We start from the raw sequence: 13,900 nt of genomic DNA on the forward strand, positions 1-13,900 counted from the left end.
GAGAGATCACCTGCTCTGAGGACGAGGACGTGGCTCAGGACGGTAACACTCCTGGCTGTCGCTCCTAGCCCTGCTAACCAGCAAGGACCCGGGGGAATCAGCTCACTTCACTAGGCAACTTATAAATATATCACTTTGCAACAGTGATGAGAGGCTTAATTTTTATGTGTCTAGTGTGGATACAGAGAGGCATAGAACTGAGCACACTGCTAGTGAAAATCATGAACAGGGCACAAGGTATACCAGCAGCTCATGGCTACACCCATGGGATATTTGATTCTGAAATGACTTTCAAATGCTTTGAGATCTTTGATTGAAAGACTTCAGCAAGGCAGCAAGTGCAATATAAGCACAAATTATGCATCTATTGTATGTGCATGTTCAGAGCGGGATTTATGTCAGCGTATGTACACATGCGTGTGTGCTTGCATGCATGGCCTTTGAAGTCCAAACACAGCTCAGCTGAACATACAAGTGAAGGAAAGTGGAGGGCATGTGTGTATAAATATATATTTTTATATATATATATACACCTTGTATATGGAGCACAAGCGCCAAAATATGCTGGAAAGAACAACACACATATTACACTCTGCCTCCAAGTCTAATGCTAAGATCAGAATTTGTTTTATCCCACTGCCTTATTTTTAAGGCCTAGAGAAATAGTCACACTAGCCAAAATAATCTGACTCTTGAACTCACTTCAGTGTTTTCCATATTTTTCAACCAGCCGTCAGATGAAACTTTCAGCATTTGTAAATGGCTGTTGAAATTTTTAAAAATACTAGAATCACACCATTTTAAAATATGCAAAACTGCTCTTCTTTTAAGATATTATTGACTTTTAAAATCGCCTCTAACAAAGCCTATATTGTTATTGAAAATAGTATGTCTGAAGCAAAGGGTATAACTTCATTATTTCAGATAATGGTACACAAAGAGGGATACCACAGGAAAGGCCATTATTGCCTATAAAGGTTAATTAATTTAATTCCCCTTAAAGTAGTCATGAAGGGATACATATTGATTCAAGGTTACTGGATCTACATATGTGGAATACATGCTGAATATATAAGCCTAAATTATATCTATATATAAAAATGAAGGCGTTCATTGGAAGTGGAACCAAATTGCAGGTGGTAACAAATTTATTTTAAATATATTCAGAAGATCTGGAGGTGTTTCCATTGCGATCGTGAGTCTGAGAACTATAACAATGCCTCCTCCAAGTAAAAACCTAACCTGTTAAGACAAAATTAATGTGGAAATCCAGAAAAAGATTCAACTCTGACCCATTTGGAAGATAAAACAAGCCTGTGATATCCTGTTCGCTCACCAGGGAGTCATACTTATCATTGAATTGTTACAGCTAGCCAGAGTACAGGTATTTATATATTCTGTGTGATCCAAGTGCTTAAAATTGCTTTTGACTGTTGACTTCAGCGGAGATGAATGAAAGAAATTACCAGGACTGCTGCGATCCAGGCTCCTCCCGTGGTGTGGAATGACCCCAGGAATATCTCCCGTGTCCAGCGTTCCCGTCCGTTCCCGGAGTTCCTGGGGCATTGTGCAAACCCTACAGCGGAGAGGTCACGGCAGCCGCTGCTGCCGAGCTGCCCCGCTGCCTCCTGCCAGCTGACGGCTGCTCGACAGGCAACAGCTACACGGCACGGGCAGCTCGCAGGGCCATTTGGATGGGCACCTTTGGGAAAAAAGGGGGGAAAAAGGGGAAAAAAAAGAAAGAAAAGAACAGAGCTAAAATGAAACGTCCCAATACGGGTGGGAAAGATGAGTCCTGTTCCTCGCTGAAACTGTCCAGACAGACTCTCTTACCCCTGTCCATGTCACACGATGTGTTTGGACAGCCAGGAGAATAGCTGGATGTGTTATCCAAACATTGAGTAACGCTCTGACCGCTTCCCCTGGGCATCAGCCGCACGTAACAGAGGCAGAGATGAGCGAATCTGCCTTGATAAATGCCCATGGACAATTCTTGTTGCCTCTTTGCTGCTGTTTGGGCTATCTCTGTCTTTTCCATGTAGTCTCCTCCCTCAGTCCTGACTCCTGTCCTGCTGCTTCTTGCTCCGGAGTCAAGGCCATGTATTGTTTTAATGGGGAATTTCATGACAAGAGAAAGTACCTCCCTTTTCTTCCAGGGAAGGTAGGTTTAAAGGGTCTCAGAAGGGTTCTCTTAGGTTTTCTGGTTATGTTTCTAGGTTTTGGATAGGCACAAAGTATAAGTTAGTCAGGCAAAAGGCTGTAATATGCAAAACCTGGAAAACATCCAAATCCCTCACACTTTGAGGGGTTTTCCACATACACCTTCCCAATAATTTCTAACTCCACAGCTTCATCTCTAAGAGTAATGCTTAGTTTTGAACGTAGCTGAATGTGGTGAAGAATCCAGCCTAGAGCTAACTGAATTAGTACCCAGCCCTTGGGGTTTTTTAGTAAACTTCGAACAGACCCACTAAGACAGAATGGAAGGGGAGAGCAATAGATTTTTTAATTAAAAAGCTGTCAGTCTCCTAAAGTTGACTAAACAAGTTAAATCATCTAGGCCTTTCAGACCGAAGATCAACATTTACATCTTCAGCCCCAAATCATTTATAAGCAGTTGCAAATGATGGCACACATGTAGAAATACCTCTCATGGTAAATACTGCCTTGGGCACAACCTAGTCAGCATGAAGCAGCAGCCTCCAAATAGTTTGAAAGTATAGTACTGGGCAGAGCAGGTTACAGCAACCCAACAGACAGGAGAGGTGAGGTTCCTACATCCAAAAATGGGATGATGCAACCTCCCAGTCAAGCACAACTGAGAAGATAAAACAGTTTTGGAAACCACTGTTATTCCTTTCCAGCCACCTGAGACCCAGAAGCCTTAAGGACTGTTGTGGTCAGGACATACTGATGTGGACACCTGACTTTTATGATAGTGTCTCGAAGGCAGCAGCATCACAGTTGCACGGGAAGGAAAAGCAGTCTGTCCTTCGCATACCTGGATTGCTTTAACAACATGCCATAAAGCGGGCTGGAATAACGCTTCTTCCTCCACCTCTGCCTGTAGGCTCTACAAGGAGGTAAGAGTGGGGTAAAAGAAGGTGCAGTGCAAGAGGATAGACCATACCCCAACACCAGTTTGTTGATAACTGGACGTGGGTTGATGGCACTCTGCTACCTAAATTCCTGCCTTGCAGCTCCGTGCCACTTGGCCTGATTCATCCCAAGGGTGGTGTGGGGCATCAGTGTGTGTTATCACCAGGTCTTTGGGTGGTTGTGCAGGCAGCTGAGAGCTCTTCTAACCATAGCACTGGCAGCAAAGTTGGGGTCCTCCATCACTGCCTTGTGTAGGACTGCTCCTTGGTCCTGACCCCGGGTGAGGTGCTGGAGCCATGGGGCTCTCCCTGGGGGACCTTTTCACTAGAGAGAGGGAACGGAGGGCGGTGGACCCCTGCCAACAGATCTGAAAAAGGGGGATCTTTTGCTCATTATCTGGACGTATATTGCCATTGCTGGTTTTGCCTGGCTTTATGACTGCGCTCCCTCTTGCCTAATAAAGATCTGGGAATGCAAGTGAGTGGTGGAAATCCATCTCTTTAAGAGCTCTCGGGGAGGGTATGTTTAGTTTTCTCAGGTTTCTAAGTAGAGATTGGAATTTAGTTCTTTATCAAGAGGGGCCATGGGTATATTAAATCCAGACTTTTTCTCTGCTTTTAACCACCTGGCAGAAAGGTTACGCTAATTACATCAGATGTATTTTCTCAAATTTTCCTGCTTCTATTAGGAGTGTGAGGCTTATGTCAGAGGAATCACTCTGATCACTGGGACATGCAACCTGTCTTATCCATGCCTCAGTTCCCAGATTAACCAGATGACAGAGAGACCCTTGCGGGAGGCAAGGTGTGGAGACAGAAATGGGCAGGTCATGGGAGATGAGCATGGCAAAAGTGATCCGATTCTGTTACCATAGAGCTCCAGATCTGTACGTATGGGGCAGGGAGTTGACAGGTACTGTGCCCGTAGACAGTGCGCAGGACTATGTGGCTTGGACCTTGGCTTAGTAGGAGCAATGAAAGTAATTTTTATGCTGTGCAAATGGCTCTCTACCTTCCTCCTAACACTCAACAGATATTTTTGGGGGCTGCCATTGTGAGAATGATGGGAATGGCGAAGCAGATGTTGGCTTGGTCCAGAGAGGGAGGAAGAGAAAGGAACAAGAGGTGGGAGAGAGCCCATGTTTATGACACTAAAGATGAGCCTTCATATTCTCCAACAAATGTGCCCCTCTAGCAAATGCCACAGTGTGGTTAGCCATCATCACAAGCCCTGGAGTATCACTCATGCAGACTGGAATGTTCGGTCTTTTATTACTTTTCCTTGTGTAGTATTTTGTATTTTTTTGTTAAGGGTGCCTCAAAACTTGGAGATGTTAAGCTGTGGGCCAGGCTTTGGTGGAAACTTAACAGCCCTAGGATTTTCCTGGAAAGCAGCAGTGTTAATTTTTATCTCCATCCAAAAACAAATTGCCCAGAAGTGACAGTGCAAAAACAGTTTTTGGTAGAAAAGAAAACCATTATCATGCTCAAAAGAGAGAAGCACAATACAAAGTCACAGCTGAAAAGGGAGAAAAGTAAAATATGATTTGACCTTGTTCTTTCAAGATGAGACTCAGGCATGAAACTGTATTGTGGGCTGAAACTCTTACATTTAATGATAGATCTTCTGACATGCTCCCACCAGATGCTTCTGTAGGTTGGGAATGAGCAACAGAGAAGAAATATGGTATTTTCTTACATGATGCAACAAGATGTTGTACTTCCTGGCCACATATAAAATGAATTTACAACGGAAACATGCCAGAAATGCCTGAGGGTAACACTAGCCATAGCAGAACACTGAGTCTTTTTTTGTTCTCCAGCATTGAAAAATGGGACTGAATGTCATTTTTCTTAAAACAACCCCAGGATGGGTGGCTGGAGAGTGAGATCAAGGCTCCATGTTTCATAAGGCACATCGGGAAAAAGTTATTGTGTAATCAGATCTCATATGCACATATGTCCTCTGTCACACACACTAAGATAACTCTCAAGGTTATTTATTGCAACAGACCCCTACAGTGATGATATTATGGAATTAACATTATTACTGTGAATAATTGCATCATTTTCTCCAATTCTATTTATTATTATTTTCTGCTAGTACATGCATGTCAATGCTATTCATCGCTGGTGTGACTGGAAACATTCCACACGGTTTGCAGTGGATAGTTTTAACATCCTCCAATCAAAGGAGAAAAATACACCTTGACACTTTTTGGTCTTGAAACTATGCAACAGATTTGCCAAATATTTAAGCACAGGGCTATCAGGTCTCTGTCAAGGTCACCGTAACCTATAAAAACACTCCCACTGATTTCATTAGGCTTTATATTACACTGAAAAGATCAGGGCAATCAGAGCTGCCTGTTAGTACCAAGAATGGAAAAGAAAGATAGCCGATCTCATAATGCATGTTCAATAGTAAATTGACCTGCACCGAGACCTGTGCGTCTCAGAGGGCTGAATGGCCTGAGTGCTGAGTGGTAGGTGATGAAGAGCCATGCAGCAAGAGGGGCGGATTCAGGTGCTGGTTACAACGGTGTAAACCTCCCTTTCGGTGTTAGCAATGCTTTACACTTTACGCAGGGAACAGGAGACACCACCACTGCAGAGTAAGTTGAGAGACCTGGAAGATCTTATGCCTTAGTTAGGGCTCTTTGCCTTAGCGTCAGCTCTTCCACACTGATGCACATATGCTTTCCTAACCACAATGCTATCCGAAGCCTCCATCTTGGTTAACATTTCATCATCCACACTCCGGGAATTATCATTTCCTCTAGACATGCTGACAAAGCTCATTGTTTATTGCTCACAGCACGTCAGAACTGCTGGTTTTGCTTTGGACTGCAAGATGTTTGGAAAGCCACATGCTTTTTCTGAAGGCGGCTCAGTCCCCTCCGTGCCAGCCTCAGCTGCTGCGTTCACTTTCGCCCAGAATGCCAGATCCTGTCCACGATGAGCCAGAGCAGAGGAGAGCGTCAGCTTGGGGCTGACCAAACAGCACTGGATTTCATGTAATCACAGCCAAATTCTTCCTGGCAGCCACATGTACAGCCTTTCCAGCAGACATGGCTGGTGCTTTTCTACCTTGCTCGCCTCTGAACCCACAGATAATCCTGTCCGAGGAGCGAGCCAGGGAGGGTGATCTGGAGATGTGCCCGTCGTGCCGTTCCTCCCACCCAGGGGAGTTCATGGCTCTTCCTGGCAGCAGTATTGCCCGTGGAGGGAATATAACGGGGGAGGAGGCCACATACCACCCCTTCTGGAAAAGAAAGCGATCTTCTGCAACAGTCCTGTTCTATAGGTCCCCCCATCCAGAAATGGGGGTAACGCCTGGCTGCTCACTGACCTGTTAGAACACAGCAGTCATGAACGGTTGCTAAATGTTGCAGTTGGAGAAATTTATTAGTTACTGCATTTCATAGGACATTTTTTCATAAGTCCCTGAAATCTAAACTAACACAGAAAACACAGGACTAGTTGTACGGATCTGTACAACATTACCTCTGGCTGCATGGCTGAACCCTCCTTTCAGTCCAGGAGGAGCGAGAGCTGAGTTTTTGACGCAGGCTCAATTTCTGTCTTGCAGGGAAAATCCTGAACCACATAATCTGATCTCCCCAGCTAAAACTTCTCCTGGACGACCTGTCCTGCTCACAGCAGTACTGCAGGCAGGAGAGAGGACACAGGGCACGGGAGCTGCCCGGGGTTCCCACACGTGAGCTGAAGCCACCCAAAGGCAGGCAGGGAGGTCTTCTGCCTGCTCGGGGACCACAAATGGCCCAGGCGGAAAAAGGGCAACTGGACGCGATGAGCGGAGGCAGAGCAGCTGGGGTGGACCAAGAACTCCAAGTCCAGCCCAGCGGCAGCCAGGGGCTGTCCTCGGCATGCAGCAATTTGTGGCCAGGGACCGGTGGGGTGATGGCAGCACTCCTCGTTACATGGGGCGGACATGCTCGAAGGCACAGGACACATCCTCTGCAGGATGGAGGTCCCTCTGCATCCAGTGATTGCTGCCAAGATTGGGTCGCTCCCCCCATGGTAACCCCGAAGGGACTAGTCCAGCCCAGGGGGGCAGTAAGGAGAGGTGGCGGGTTTGTTATCACTGGGAAATCAACAAGTGGTTTGAACAGTTTTTCTGGGAGGGCAGAAAACTCCTGACAGTCACTGGTGCTGATGACAAACAGCAGCTTGACCATGAAGACCATAGGCAGATGCGTGCTACTGGGAGCGCTGCCTTTCCTCGCTCCCCACCAGCACCTCACTCTGCCTCACTTTTGCTGCCTTGGCCTGAAAAGCCCCTGTAAATGTGACCTGTCTCTTGGAGCTTGTTATCCCACATTTTATTTGCATCACACTGGATCTGTCCAGGTGATTAAACAAAAGACATCTTTTTATTATTGTTGTTTTTACTGTGCAATTGCTATGTCCTTTATTAGGGCTTTGCTTTTCCTGTGAGGAATAATCTCTGGAAACTTGGACAGGATCCTTTGGCTCACACTAGAAAAGGTAATAAAATCCTGGGAACCCAAAATGCTTCTCTGTTGTTTTCACCAAACATCTTTTCCCATCTTGAAAAATGTGCTTCTCTGTTCTGATTTGTTTCCTGATTTAGGGAAAATTTCTTCCTAACCTGCCAGCTTTCCTCCTGTCCAGCAGACCTGGGCATTTAAGAGGCTGTGACCAAGTGTTCAGGGGGTTCTACAAACCTTACTTCTGCTCCCCACCGCACTTCTGACTCTCCCTACAGTTACAAAGAAGTCACTTATTTCCTCATTGCTCCAGGTTCTCCATCTGCCACCTTATGATATAATATTTACTTACCTTTCCAAGGCATTTTAAATCTCCGTAGGAATGCATTGTAAAAGTGCATTAGTGTTATTGCTATTCTCCGTTGTGTAACTTTGAGAAATGGCTTACGTAAGGCTGGCTCCTCTGTCCCCTCTCTGACCCCCATCCATTGTCCCAGTGCTGCTGCCTCCTCCCGCGACAGCAATAATTAAGCTCCGATTTCCCAGTATCCCCCTCAGGCTCCTACCCAGACCTTGGGGAATAACCATCCAGTCCCCTCTACATCAGTCCAGGGAACGGCAGCTTTGGATTCAAAGGTCCCGCTGCTTCTCTCTCCATACCCCTGTTGAACATGCCTGCATTGGAATGTCCCAATATATGTTTTTGGAGGCTCCAGAATGACTTGTATCATCTCAAAGCCCCTTTTTCTAGCATCTCTAATGTACCCCATCAACGACAAACTTAGGTATTTCCTTATAGCTATGATATGAATTTTATCGGGAGCATATTTGTAAGCTTTTATCCCCACACTCTCTCAGGGTCAGCTTTCACAAATCAAGTATAGTAGGACCATAAGAGCAGTCAAGTAGTAACCTAAAGTAAAATGTATTCAGATGGTATGGTGGGAAGACTGAAGTTTCTGAGGAGAATGACATAGCTGAATGCTGATGTGCTACTGACTGACCTGCTTTGTCTGCCACAGCTTTTTTTTTTAGCAGGTAAGTAAAATTTTTTTGTTTCTTTCATTTTCTGTCATGCCAAAACACCTATTTTCAGTGAGATAAAAGGCTGAAGGTACTTCAACTAACAATACCATGTACGAGCTTTCACTGAACGGGCTGGCGATAGGAATCCAAAGGGTGCAAACTAGTGAGACTTCTCCACGCTCTTCCTCCTCTTTCTCTTCCTCCTTTCCTGAAGGATATTGGTCCGCATCCTTACCATTTTATGTGAAACAGCTGCCAGGTTTCATGCCGGAGGGGGCTGCATTTCAGAGACAAGCAAATGTACTGCTGTATTGCTGCCAGATACTGATCTCATGTACATTAGCCTTGGCTCTTCAAACAGCTCCAATGGACTTAGGTGGTGCAGCTCCAGCCTGGTCCCAGCGTAAAAGAGATCTGAGCCCATTCCACTATTTTTTGGCATTCAAAAAATGTAAAGTATGTGTCTTATAACAATGTACCCATACATTCTGCCATCCTGTTAATTCCTGTCTCACACAGGCTCTCTCTCTCTCTCATAGCCAATTATTTAGACAAGAACTGGTGACTAATAGAAGCAATTTGTAGGAAACACGCTGTTCCCAAGTGACCAACAGCAAATTGCTAATGACTGACATTAGAATGACCGTTCTCCAAGAGGAATAGTTGAAAGCCCACTGTGCACAGCACTGATCACATTTAACACCCGCCCACCCCGATACTGGCACCTGCCATTTATCCTGGCTACTGCTTGCCTCCTTTCTCTGGTATCTGTAAGAGCAATTACACCGAAATGCAACAACCATGTATTTGTTTACACAAACATGAAATGTGATTTAAAACACTTCGGTAATGTGACCTTATAAACTTGATGGACAAAATATTAAAAATACGAATGCACTATAGGGAGTAATTCTGCACTGCTCAGGAGATGGATCATAGGGCTTAATAGATCGTTTCCATTGCTGAAATTTCTGAGTCATGATGAATGGAATTTCTTAGTATTTGAAACAAGAGAGGGGCACGTTTAAAAAGACTGGAGAGGACTGCAGTGTAAAATCTTTGCACTATAAAAAAGGCAGCCTTGGTTTTTATTGCCCCTGCAGGGAGTCTCCTGTGAACCAAACAGCAACTAAATCAAATAAACATTTCTGAATTAAATCCATCTTCTCTTTAGCTTTGGGGAGTTTAAAAACCCCAGTAATTTATTGAATTGCCTTTCATGGTTATACCTGCAGATGCGTTTTGAATTTGATAGCAAAAACATTTAAACTCATAATGTTTCCCAAATCAGCTAAATCCATTATATCACCTGTGCCAGTTACTATATTTGTAAGGTAGTAAACAGTGGCCTTTATTGTTTGTTGTTCATGGGGCTGTGCATAAGAACGAGCTTAGTCTGTCTCCAGAGATATACACCTACCTTACTGGCACCAGAAATATTATACCAGCTTAAATCAGTGCAAGCTTTCCATGCTGTCACTGCCTCCCCTGTTTTGATTTGGTGACGGTAATCTCTACTCACTGCTGTGCTGATACCCTTTGAGTCAAGGTCCCTTTTCTACTTCTGCTGTTTCTGAAAAAATTTAACAAGTGCAGCTTAGGCATGTTATGAACAGTTAGCAAATTTCCACACCTGAGAGAGTATGTGGGCTCAGATATCTGGTTTCCTTTGCAAGCAGATGGAGAGGTGAAAATCCTTATGTGGGCTTGTCTCATCCTTCTCTCGAAACCTCCAGAAAAGTAAGAAAATGAAGGCAGGAAGGTGAATGATCCAGACATCAAGTAACTTAGCTCTTCTCACAGGAAGTGAAATTTGCTTAGAAAACCCAAGAGAGAGGAAAAAATCCAGGTGGATACGGAGCACCGCAGTTTTGGCAAATGAGCTATATGAAGAGTGTTAGGGCAGAGCCATCCTAAAGGATTTTAGGAGAAAACACAGTAGAGGCCCTGATGATGGTATCTGCACTGCTCTCTGGGGAGGAGGTCTTTGGGGAGAGCATCTCATGACCTCCCACGTTTTGCATTTATGATCCCTTCTCATCTTTCCCTTTCTGTCACACAATCCTTTCTTTCCTCTTCCTCTTCTTCCCACTCCTTCAATTTACCATTTTATAACATCTCTGGGGCTAATTCTGCAATTGTTTACATGGCATAGGTACATTAGGAAAGCATTTAACACGTTCTGATGTGATTTAGGAGGTGGAAATAGCCATGTGAAGAGCAGGCTCTCGGCAGACCCATAAGTAGTTTGTGGGTCACAATTTGAAAACCTTTTGATGCAAGCACAGCCCAGGCCATTTAGCAACAAGAGCTCCTGGAGAGTCTCCTCATTCAAGTGACTGAGGCTTTTGCAAGGAACAGGAGAACATGAGTTTTCTTTCTGATGGTTTTTGGCAGTTCTAGGGAGGCGTGACTGGCTACTTAAAGATATTTTCCATATTGCTTATCTTTTGTTTTGAGTGCCACATGGTCTGCCATTTCCCTCAGCTCAGATATTGGCCCCAAGGGGACTTAGTCTATCAGTAAAACACAGAACTAAGCAATCGTGATTAAAACCCAAAATGTTTTAGGCATACTGCTGTTGTTAGTGATACTGGTTTTAAATGCTTTCCCCTCCTCTCTGTCTCCCCTCTCTTAGCGGCTTGTTATGAGCTCCATGATGCCACTTGTCATCCCGGTGAGCTATGCCAACACAGGATGGATGGAAGGGTGCCACTGCAAATCACATCACTAAAAACATTTTGTAAAGCCTACTGCTGCTATAGCCAAAAAATTCCCTTTTCCTGTGTTACTATCAACATCTTAAATTCTTGATTCCGTATACTTCCAAGTCCTGTCAGTGGATGGATGGTAGCTTGTCTCATTTCCTGTTTTCACTTGCTGTTTCTCAGGTGCTAGCACAACTAGAAAGTCTGAATCATTTTGAAGGTCACCCCCTTCCAAAAAGATTTTCATTGATCCCCCCCCCCCCCCCGTAGTCAACTCTTTATTTTTTTCAGCCTGTTTTTCCACATGAATATTGCTTATTTGGCAACCCTGGCTTTCAGTCTGGCTGCAAGTCCCCCTGCAATACCTTTTGAACCTTTTTGACGAATTTCACCCAAATTTGATTGAAGGGCAGTAGTCTCAGAAACAATCATGTTCCTACAAGATCTGTTAATTCAAACAGCACGCCAGAGGAGCAAGAACTAAATTCATGCCCCCACTGAGCAAACATTATTGTTTCTCTTGGCAACTGGTACTCACTGGCCAACCCGCACCTACTGCGTCTTGCTTTGCGGGACTGTTGGCCGTGGTGTGGGGAGGAGATGAAATTAATGCAGACGGGATGGAGGTGGGCTGAGGGATACAGGGAGCAAGTTTGTTGGAAATCAGGCCTTGCTGCTTCCAGCTCTCCCCACAGGAATTGTTTTGTGGCTAAATTAAATCTATATTGTTTTATTTCAAACATGTCGAAAGCTTGACTTCAGCTTCAAATGGCATTATTTTTATGGAGGTAAAGCCAGTACCTTAATATTTTTTTAACAAAGCCTTCTGAAATGCACATACATTTCCAGTCAGCCGGATTCTTCCTTTTTGCTGAATACTGAACATTCTTTTCTTCCCCTCACTGTTGTCTTTGGCTGTAGAAATTGTACTTTCCACTTTCACAAAAACTGTAGGGGCATTATGAATGCCTGTATTTTTCTTGAGCAGACTTTTTGCTTTCTAACAAAACGGTTACACTAACTCACCTCACGCAAGTTCAGCGTTAAGTATATGACTGTAAAGCACAAGGTGCTTATCTACTTTGCCTGTGTAGTTGCAACTGAAAATTAAATTCTCCTTTGTATTTTCCAATAGAGTGCCATGGTGAATGGTTGAAAAGATGTTGTGTTCTTCTTCAGTGGATAGACTTTGTGATGTGATAGACCTCAAAAAATTGCTCTGAGGTCCTTAAGGAAAACAGGAACACAATTACTCATTATTATCTGTCATAGCAAATTGTTTTATCCAGAATTATAAGTAAAATATCTTAACTGGAAGTTTCTATAGCCAGGTGTTGGCATTGTAAGAAGGAGACCTGTATAGTGTTTCACATTTTCTAATCTAATTACAAACTTTGATTACTGTCTACTGACAGCACTGTCAGCAACGAGAAAGTGTCATTATTCCTACTACACTGATAGGGAGAGTGAAGGGATTTGTCCAGGGTCACCCTGAAAGTGGAAGAGAGTAGGCTGCAGTAAGATACTGGCCTGCATTTTGTTGCCTCAGAGATACACGCTAGAGTGCCAAACCTCCTCACTTAGCTACAAAGTTTTCTTCAAGATTTTATTAACCCATTTTAGAACAGATTTCTTCCATACAGAGAGCTTCAACCTGAGAGACAATTAGCCATATGCATTTTTGCCCGTTATCAGTTTATCAAACTAATGAAAAGAGCTGCGACTTCCCTGCGCTACAAATACCAAAAGCCACACGTAGATATGACTGCAGTTTCACCTCTCTCACCTCCCTACACGACAGCAGTGTAATAATTTGGGGACAGCTTTCTATTTAGCATTCCAGGGTTGTACCAGGAGGCCTATTGCAGATAGATACCATCACTGCAGATGCCCCATTTCTGTTCAAACTTTTGAGACTGCCCAGAAGCCTGGCCACGAGTGAGTGGCTGGCAGCCCAAGACACATGTTCCCTTTGGGGCCATGCTGTCTATGTCATTTCTTTCATCCTAAGGTCTTGCGCTTAGCTACTTAAAATTCTGCAGTTTGCCTTCCTCTTGTCCCTATTTTCAGGAGGCACCAGTGAGGATTCATTTCACCTAGCTTTAACTATCTGAGCAGTAAAAGTGCTACCAAAAAGTCGGCCATTTCATCTTCCCATGTGCTGAGCTGTCTTAAACATCCATTTTAGGATGGAATGGGTCACTTTTTGGAGCTGCCTCCAAGCAGAGGGGGGAACCTTGATGACTAAGTCTGACTAAATGCCTGTTTTATAGTTAGCACAAGACAGGTGAGCTGAATCACCCAAAGAGCAGCGTCCTGACACAAGAGACAGTGCAATCTAACAGGGAGTTGTCTTCATCCCTTCAGCTAAGTCATTTTGAAGGATTTGGGATGCTATAAGTACCTTCACTTCAGATCTTGTCCAGACTAGTTTTGAGATTGCGCAAGGTCTTTGGGAAGCCCATTCCAGTGCTTGACCATCCCCATTTTGAAGAATTCCTTCTTAATATCTAATTGGGATTTCTCTTGCTGCAATGTGGAACCAATGCCTCTCATCTCTTTGCTGTGCACCTCTGAAAGGAGCCTGGCTCCA

General features: G+C 44.2%; 1 long non-coding RNA gene across 1 annotated transcript in view; it reads left to right on the top strand.

The window, feature by feature from the left end:
- Window positions 1-7,635, top strand: part of LOC138688531 (uncharacterized) — a 36,605-nt gene extending 28,970 nt beyond the window's left edge. Inside the window, exons 2-3 of the long non-coding RNA XR_011327390.1 lie at window positions 2,865-3,083; window positions 5,917-7,635. This is a non-coding gene — a long non-coding RNA (uncharacterized lncRNA). The remainder of the gene's footprint in view (window positions 1-2,864; window positions 3,084-5,916) is intronic.
- Window positions 7,636-13,900: the final 6,265 nt, after the last annotated feature.

The sequence above is a fragment of the Haliaeetus albicilla genome, chromosome 13 (genome assembly GCF_947461875.1).
Source record: "Haliaeetus albicilla chromosome 13, bHalAlb1.1, whole genome shotgun sequence".
NCBI classification, from domain to species: Eukaryota; Metazoa; Chordata; class Aves; order Accipitriformes; family Accipitridae; genus Haliaeetus; species Haliaeetus albicilla.